At 35.8% G+C, this 10,196-nt stretch overlaps 1 pseudogene; it reads right to left on the bottom strand.

Moving 5' to 3' along the window:
• Nucleotides 1–397: 397 nt before the first annotated feature.
• Nucleotides 398–1,135, bottom strand: LOC101556970 (60S ribosomal protein L5-like; annotated as a pseudogene).
• Nucleotides 1,136–10,196: the final 9,061 nt, after the last annotated feature.

The following is a 10,196-nucleotide window of genomic DNA, read 5'->3' as shown; positions in this document are numbered from 1 at the left end:
CCCATCCTGCCTCTGTGGCAGGACATTCCAATTTGTTCTCTCTCTCTCCTTTTGGGTATTGTGGTTTGCAACAGGGGCATTGAGTGAGCATCGTGTTCAGTCTCTAGTCTACTTTCAGCACGCATCTCCCTCCCCTCCCAGGATCTCCAATCACATTTTACTTGGTGTTCCCTTCACTATCTGGGATGACTTTCCACCAACATGTGAGGCCCGCTTCCAAGCTATGGAGCCAACCTCCTGGCATTATATACTACTATTCTTGGATGTAAGTCTCCTACTCTGTTATTTTATACATAGAAAGATTGCACTCATCTGTGAAATATAAAATGACAAGAGACATTTTGGAGTGGTTCAACCTCTTTACTTTAGATTTTTTTTTCACATAGTGTTGTTCCTTTTAATACATGTCTTCTATCATGTCTGGAGTGATGCTGTTTTTAATTTCTGTGTTGAAGAAATTGTTTCTTGTAGGCATCTTCATCTTCTTCCATTGGGTAACACATGTAGTCAGCAAAGTTCTACTCCTTAATGTGTTTCCAATGTGCTCCAATGTTAAATTCCTTACATTTGGAATCAACATCAGGGAATCATTTGGCACTGTGAGGAAAAGACAAGCTTCCATCCATAGCCCCTTGCAGGGCCCAGAAAACCTTTGTTTCTAGTAGTAGTTCTCACAAATCCTAAATCCAAATAGAAGATGAAGGCACCAGGTGGTCCATCGATGTTTTTCACACTATATTCATTTCCACTGATTTCCACTGGGCCTCCCCAAATCTTGTCTGTGCCAAATCTATTGAGAATTCTGCAGGCCAGCAGCAGGCCAGTAAAATAAGCTACCACATAATTTGTCCAGCCAACCTACACACCATACTTTGGAAGTTCATGAGCACATGTAACACAAACTAGCATATATCTTCCCATGCAGACATAAGCATTTAACAATAATGTCTCTGTTGGTTTATGCAGACTATCATATTATAATTTGGTGTGTGACATTCATCTTTATCCTGATTGCCAAATGTTTCTGAGCATAGTCATCAGTTTTATTCTCTCACAGCCTTCTAAGTTTCATTTGGTATCTCTTGAAGTATGCCTTATTCTTGAGAACTTTACCAAATCCCATGTTATGAAACAAAGATCTACATCCATGGCATGACACAGACCAACCTCGTCAATATATTACATGTACCAAAATTTTTATTTACAAACAAATTATCTAATTCAAATTAATTGTGAAAACCCTAAATAGCTCAATCTTAAAATGAAAAATTGAGCTGTTTATATTTTTATTATTTTGAAATTTTCTATAAGGTATAATAATAAGAGTATTGTGGAACTTTTATATGCCAAAGAAATAAAATTGGAAGTCATGAAATAAATTCATACATTTATGACTAGTTGATTTGTGCCACGTTACAAGGTACATTCAATGGGGAAAGAACAGTACCTTCAATAGATTATCTTTTGGGGGGAGGGAGTATATTCAGAAGTGCTCAGAGCTTACTCCTTGATCTGCACTCAGGATTCTCTCCAGGTGGTGTTCAAAGGGTTCAAATGGAGTTTCTAAAACTCAACATGAATAACTTTGTAAAGCATGGTGCTTTGCTAAAATGAAGCTTAGAATAAACAGATAAACATTGGGAACACAATAACAAGTAAAACAGAATATAACGCAAAATACAATTTATATTTCCAGTTGTCATAACTATTAATAATAATCAAATGTCTAGAGTTAGGAAAAGATTAAATGTTTCCAGGGGCCATGGAGAAGTGTAAATAGGGATTAACTGTTTAACAGTTACAGAGTTTCTGTTTGGGTTACAGAAACAATTTGAAGGAAGAAAAGTTCCACAGTTTTGTAACTGTTATTGCTAGCAAATTGAATCCTTAAAATATTAGATGGCAAGATTTATATTTTGGTTATTTGTTGTTATTGAGGTATCATGATTTACAATAATATTGATATTATTTCTTTATACAAATAATGCTACTGCATGACACACACAGTATCAATATCCCTCCCACATTGTTTCTAGCTTTTTTGACCCAATCCATCTTATCAGTCTCAGTTATTAATTTTTCAGGGAATATCTCAAGGTTATTTACAATGACATTGGTCTAATCCCTTTCTTGTTTCTTTATACTCTACATATGAGCAAGATCATCTCCAACTTCTTTCATCTGATGCACTTTTCTTAGCATGATAGTCTCTAGTTTCACCTGAATTAAGATAGAATATAAAATTTTGAGATTTAATCTTTTTCATTGTTTCCTAATATTCTAAGATATGTATATATATATGAATATACATATGTGTGTGCATGATATATGTGGGATATATGTTTATGTATTTATATGTTGCACTGTAGAACTGTAGCAATGTATCACTGTGATCCCGTTGTTTATCGATTTGCTTGAGCAGGCACCAGTAACATCTTCATTGTGAGACTTGATGTTACTGTTTTTGGCATATCGAATACACCACAGGTAGCTTGCCGGGTTTTGCCATGTGGGCGGGATACTCTCGGTAACTTGACCAGGCTCTCCAAGAGGGACAGAGGAATAGAACCTGGGTATTTATATGCATGAATATATATATCATATTTCTTTATTCACTCATCTGTTGAACACTGGGTTGTTCCAGGTTGTAAGAATAGTGCTAGTGCTGCAATGAACACAGATGTATGTAAACATTTTACAGCACAATGAAATTTGTTCTTGGAGTACTTGACAAGGAGTGAGTCCACTGGGTCATATGGAAGCTCTACTTTGAAGTTTTTTGTGAAGTCGCCACACAATTTTCAATGAGGCCAAATCATACAAGAGTCCCACTAACACACAGGATAGGAGAGTAACTTTTTCAATATATTTACAGAATTAAATATTTTTTATTATTTTGCATAGGTCATTGTAACTGGTATTTAATATTTATTTATTGTTTTTACTTGCACTTTCATGGTAATCAGTGATTATGAACATGTTTCATCTATCTAATGGCTGTCTGTATGTTTTCTTTGAGAAAGTGTTTGTTCGGATCATCCTCTCACATTTTTAGGGGTAGGTTAGATTTGTCCTTGAACTTTATGAGTGATTTATAGATCTTGATCATATGTTCTTTGTTAGATATATGTTGGACAAATATTTTATCCTATTCAGTATAGTGTTATTTTATTTCATTTATTATTTCTTTCATAGTGCAAAAAACAAGTTTTGTTTAATGTAGTCCTGTTTGCTTGGTTCTGCTTCCATTTTCATTGAAAATAATTTTGAAAGTTACTTGTGGAGGAATTTGCCTAGATCTTCCCCTGTGTATTTTATGGGTATGAGGATAGCTAGTTCTTTGGTCAACTTTGAGTTAGCTTTTGTGTAAGTTGTGAGATAGGGGAAATCGAAGTTAATTTATTTCTTCGCAAAAGAACACCTAGTCTTCCCAGAACCAAGAACCATTGTTGAAGAGGGTTTTCTTACTTTATTTTTTTCATCTAGATATTTGTTCATAAATTTCTCTTATATCCCTTTTCCCAATTCTATCCCATTAGTTTGAAAGTCTGCTTTAACTCCAATTACATACAGATTTGATTACTGCAACTTTATAGTATAGTTTAAAATCAGGAAATACAATGTTGCCAACATTTTTTCTCTCAGAATTACTTTGGCTCTTCTAAGAGCTTTGTGGTTCTATACAAATTTTTAAAGCATTTTAGAATTATAATGTTTATTCTAATTATCTGTCACTGTCACTTTCATCCCATTGAGCATCAATTTTCTCGAGTGGGCACCAGTAATGTCTCCATTTTGAGACTTCTTGTTACTGTTTTTGGCATATTGAATATGCCACTGGTAGCTTGCCAGGCTCTGCAGTTTGGGCGAGATACTCTCAGAGCTTGCCCAGCTCTCTGAGAGGGGCAGAGGAATCAAACCTGGGTCAGCTGTGTGCAAGGCAAATGATCTACCACTGTGCTATCGCTTCAGCCCTACTCTAATCATAAACAAGGAATTTGTTTCTAATTCTTGGGTCTCTTATTTCTTTTTTTCTCTTATTTCTTTCCATTATTTGTAGTTTTCACTAAAAACCTTTCACCATAAGTTTATTCAAAGATATATGAATTTTTTTAAGTGACATGATGAGTTAGGAGTGGAAAGCCTAAGTAGACAAATTATTATTATTGAAATAGTCAATAATAAAAAATCTTCCCCCAAAATAAAGATCCAGATGTATTCAGTAGCAAACTCTTCAGACCTTCAAAAAGAGCCTAATGTTCACCTTTCTCCAGATCTTCCATAAATATAAAACAAACTGACATTCTCCAAAACAGTTTCTCTAAGACCAACAGACTGAAATCAAAAGCAGATAAACATTTAAAAAGGAAAATTACACACCATTTTCCTATGAGCATAGATGCAATGACTCTCAACAAAATCTTAGCAAGCAGAATATAAGAATATGTTAGTAGAACTATTCCGCTTGGAGTTATCTGAGAAATAGAAACATAGCTCAATGCATGCCAAACGAGTCTGTGATATGCCACATCAATAGAAGAATAGTTTAAATTCACATGATCAGAGCTGAAGAGATAGTTCATCAGGTGTGGGATATTGGCTTTGATTATGTCTCTTTGCATTCAAACCCCTGCACCCCTCATAAACCCATAATTGCCCTGCCAGGGGTGATATCTGAGTTCAGCTGGATGTGACCTCAAAACAACAATACAACAAAACCATGAAATTATATAAATAGATTAAGCAAAAGCATTCTCCATGATTCCATACCCATGTATGATGAAAATACTCAGCAAAATGTGAATGCAAGACTTAGGTCGATTTAGTAAAGGCCACCTCCCACACATTTGCAGCTAAAATACTTAACAACAACAACAAAATATTAAAAACTAAAAGCCAGGTTGGAAGCAGTAGGACAGAGTATAGAATGCTTGCTTCGCTGCTTCTATCCTTGGCACCCACTATGGTCTCACAATCCACCAGCAGTGATCCTTGAGTATAGAGCTAGGAGGAAGGCCTCTGTGCTGCTGGGTGCAGTCAGGAAACAAAGAAAACAAAAGTTAAAAGTCTTCCCTCTAACATCAGATTCAAATAAGGATACTAACTCTCACCTTTATTCATTATAACATTGAAAGTCTTAGCCACAGCAATTTTGCAAAAAAAAAAAAGAAAAAGGAAGGAAGGAAGGAAGGAAGGAGGAAGGAAGGAGGAAGGAAGGAAGGAAGGAAGGAAGGAAGGAAGGAAGGAAGGAAGGAAGGAAGGAAGGAAGGAAGGAAGGAAGGAAGGAAGGAAGGAAGGAAGGAGATTGAAATTGGTAAAGAAGAAATAAAGCTATCATTATTCACAGATGACATACATAGACTCCAACAAAAAATCAAAATATGGGTGTTTGCCTTGCATCCGGCTGACTCGGGATTGATTCCCAGCATCCCATATAGTCCCCCGAGCACCGCCAGGAGTAATTCCTTCCTGTAAAACCAGGAGTAACCCTTGTGGATTGCCGGGTGTGACCCAAAACCCAAAAAATATAATTAAAAATAAAAAATAAAAAAATAATGAATCTATACATGAAGTTATAGTTCACAAAATAAATTCACAGAAATCTGTTGAATTCCTATGTGTAAATACTGATATCAAAGAAAAAACAATCTTTATCTAATTTTCTTTTGTCTAATTTGTATCAAATTTAATATTTATGGTGCTTTTGAAAAATTATTCAAGACTTAACAATCTATAATTTCATAATACTACAATAGTTTCACCGAAACTCTTCAGTGCCACCCTCAAAAAGGTCATGTGATGACTGGAATGCCAATGCTAGTTGACTTAGACCATAATTTTGGAAAGGTCGAATGCAGCTGAATCTCACCAAGACAATGTTCAGGAGAAACAGACTAGTTCCTGACATTCCATTTGTTCTCACCGGAAAGAACATTTCCAAATGCAGCAGTTATGTGTACATAGGTCGAGAACTCAACATGACGAATGACCTGGCACCTGAGCTGCACAGGAGGAAGAGAGCAGCGTGGAAATGCCTTCAAGAGCACTGAAGAAGTTGTTAATGAGGACGAACCTCCAGGTCCAGGCACATCTTTTCAACTCCACTGTTCTTTCTGCACTCAGAGACTTATGCCTTAGTGATCCGAGCCCTACGAAAGCAGGATGAGAATGCTATTCTGGTATCCCAAAGAGAAATTGAAAGAGCTATGCCTGCAATATCACGTTTCACTCAAGGGAGAGAAGGAATCCGGAGTTCCAACTTCCGTTGATGATTTAGAATCAGGAATGCTGTCTCGTTTGCCAAGGTGTCAAAAATCAGATGGGCTGGACACGTAAGGCGATTAGGAGACAACTGCTAGACTAGAGCTGTTACTGACTGGATTCCATGGGACATCAAAAGAATACCTGGCTGCCCACCTATGAGATGGTCAGACTTCTTCATCAAGACCCTTAATGAGTGGTCTGAGGCTCTTTGTGTTCCTGGAGATAGCAGACGCCATTGGTCTACACTAGCACTCAACAAGGACAAATGGAGACATTCCTGGAGACATTACTGGCGCCCGCCCGAGAAAATTGATGAGCAACAGGATGGCAAGTGATACAAGTTACTCACACCACACTAGACCATCCACCTTAGTGTCTTTTCCCCTCCACCATTTTCTTAGGATTTCCCTTCTCCTCAACCTCCTTCCCTTCCCATCACTTTCCATGTCTCTTTCTCTAGACCAGTTCTTAGATTCTTTTACTTTGTTGCCATTTTTCCACCATTGCATATTTTTATTTTTATATCCCATCTAAAAGATAGATCATTGTTTATATATCTCCCTCCTCTGGAGTCATTCAACATGGTATTATCCATGTCCATATATGTAATAGAAAATTGCATGATTTTGTCTATTTTTATTTTTGTTTCTGTTTTCCATTGTATTTATGTATCATAGTTTCTTATGCCAGTCATCTGTTCTTAAACATTTGGGTTGTTTCCAGATGTTGGTTGGCTACTGTGAACAAAGCTGCAATGAAAACAGGAATGTTAATGTGTTTTCTACATAGAATTGTCGGGACTTTGGGGTAGATGCTGAGAAGTGGGATTGATGGATCAGATGGAAGCTCAAAGTTCAATCTTAAAGAAGTATTTGTATCGCTTACCAAAATGTTTGAACCTGCAGAAATTCTCATAATCAATGAATGAGGGTTCCTTTTTACCTGCATCCATACCAATATTGATTGTTTTTATTCGTTGTGATGTATGTCAGTTTAACTGGTATGAGATCATACCTTACTGTTTTGATTTTCATTTCACTGATGATTAGTGATACAAAGCAATATTTTTTTAAATAACTTTTGGGTCATCTGTATGTCTTTCTTGAAGGAGTTTCTGTTTATCTCTCTCTTCTCCCTTTTTTTTAATGGACTAATTGATTTTTCTCATTAAATTCTACCAGTATGTTATATATCTTGGAAATTAACTCTGTCATAGGAATGCTAGGGAAATATTTTTTTTCTCATTCTTTGTGTTGTCTTTTCACTCTGGCCATTGTTGAAGAAAAGACTGTTCAGTAGGGGGCAGCAATTTTGGTGATGGGTCAACATGAGACTTATTTACACCTGTTTCATATCTAATATATAGAAATCTGTGAATTTTCTTTACTCAGAGAAATTTATACTAAGTTGTATGAGTTACATTAAATGTAAATTGAAAAAATCCTGGTTACAAAAATTTAAAATGTTTAGAAAATAACGATAGAATTAAAGATTTTTATCCACTTGTTAGATGCCTGTTACTAAAGTAATGAATTTATCAGCTTCAATAATTTGCAAAATTTTGCCCTTTTTATTTTATTGTCTCCTTTTAATTTAAAATATCTCTAAGTCTGTGACAAAATGCAACTGCTCCATTTGTGGAAACGTTGGCTATCCATCCATGTTATAACTATAATTCATAGAACATGTACCCATATAACATTCATGAAAATTGAACAAGAATATTAAGTATCTTATCAAGTAGAAGAAATTTTATGATTTTCTGATGGAATAGGGTGGCTTAATCTTTAACAATTGGCAGGCCAAGCCCATCAAAGTAAAATAAAATTTTACTTTGCCCCGGTTCTATTCCATTCCTGTTAAAGGACAATGTCCATTGGTCCTCTGAGTTCTGCCATTAATCGCTTTCAAAGTTATGCCACTAAAATTTTTAGTAATTTTCCTAAGATTGAAGAAGGCTTCTTTTTCCCACTAAGATAAAATTCTAGCTATCTTCTTTATTCTGTTGCTTCCTGAAAACTCATGAATCACATTATCTGTAACTATTTCTGATTTTCCACATTAGAAGTAATCATTTTTCTCCTGATGTATTTTTAATAAGTCCAATAGTAAGGAGTATTGCAATTTCAGTTCTTTCAAAGTGTCTAAAGTGAATACTGACTAAACCTGTCATAAATGTCTCTAAGACTTTGAGTTCTTTACCTGACTATGAATTTAACTATTTGAAACTTCCAAAACATTCCCTTATATTCTGAGAATTATTTCACCTTTCTTTTTCAATTTGACTTACTCCCCCTTTGCAATAAAACTTTTCTATACTTTAGAACTTCTACTACTGATACAAAAAGTCTCTACAACAACCCCCTTATATTTGATGTTTAAAAATGTACCAGATTTTCAAAAGTTCAGGATCAACACAATACATTCTCTCTTAACATGATTCCTAAAACTGTTTTATAACTCAAAGAATTGCACTGAAGTCATAAATGTTCCATTCAATGCCATATGGAAACACCAATTTCATCCTTGGTCTCACAATAACCATATAAAATAAGATTTGTAGTTGTAGGTATAAGCTCGAATGATCTGTAGTAAGTATGCTTTCTTTATGAAAATCCCATTGGAAAGAAAACAAATATGTATTCCTTTCAGCATGTAAGATCACTTTTATTTGAAACATTGTTCACCGAGCTGCAACTGCGCGCTGTGATTTATTGAACTTCATATCTGAATTTTACAGGTATAATCTAATGGCGATAGAAGCAGAGTTATCTATATGCACTAAAGACCTTGTAATATTTTCTTCTGTCTTCAGAAGCAAGGCCTATTACAATGCATTTACATCTTGCATTTGGACCCTTTTAAGTTATTCATTACATATTCATAGGTTTTAAATTATCCACATCTACTTAAAATAATGTTGACAAATCTTATGATTCCTCTTGGCTACATAATAGGTTCTCCTCCACTCCACCATCAAGGTTTAAAAAAAATCCATGTGTACAAGCTATCTAATTTTATATTCTTTCTGCTTTTTTCATGCATGGACACACATGCACTATGGCACTATACGGTGTAAATGTAAAATAAAGTAAGGCTTATTTGGAAAACTCAAAGCAGCAAAGATTCAGCTAAGTGTGTGTCTCCTCCATCCTCTCATCATCCGGTAGATAGGCATGCTTGGGTAGAGCACAGATGGAGCACCTTTGAGCCCAGCTTCTGGTGTCAGCCTGCTTTACTATTGAGCTAATACAAAACTGCTGTGATAGTCACTTTCTGAGAGAGTGGGAGTTTGTAGGAGAAGGAAAATGAGCTTCAGAGTCATCCAAATTTGTCTCTCCTCAATCTATCTCCTGGCCCTTGGTGGCTCATTAAGTATGAGTGTTTCCATTAGCGTTCATGGATTCTGGGTCACAGTGATTCTTGCATAATTGCCTGGAAGGTCTCCTGCAGCTGGGATAGATAGCAAGCCACTGTTTAAGACAACTGTGCAACACCATGCCAAGTCAGTCTTTTCATTCATATCCGAAACAGGAAGTCACACACCATACACTTTCTGAATTCAGAAGTAGTCATGCATCACAAATTGAGGTCTGTCATCTCCATTTTTTTTCTCATAAGATAGCCCATATACTCATTGAAAAGTTCTATAGAGTGTAAAATCACCGTTTGTTATCTTTAAAAAGTCATGGATATAGAAAAAGATATCTAATTTAGGTAAAAGTATGGTCCAAATATTAACTGTTGAAAATATTCAGATATGTGGGTTTTGTCACTGAAATCTCCAGGCTCTCTCAGGGAATGGATGGTGGGTGGGCTACCTCCCACCATCTTTCTGTACTACCAGAAACCCATGCAGTCACATTCACAACCCAAAATTGCCACCCAGTTATAAACCATAATATACAAAAGAAGAGAGAGAAAGAGAGGGA

Source organism: Sorex araneus, chromosome 2, assembly GCF_027595985.1.
Source record: "Sorex araneus isolate mSorAra2 chromosome 2, mSorAra2.pri, whole genome shotgun sequence".
NCBI lineage: Eukaryota > Metazoa > Chordata > Mammalia > Eulipotyphla > Soricidae > Sorex > Sorex araneus.
This window is presented reverse-complemented; position numbering and strand designations above follow the sequence as displayed.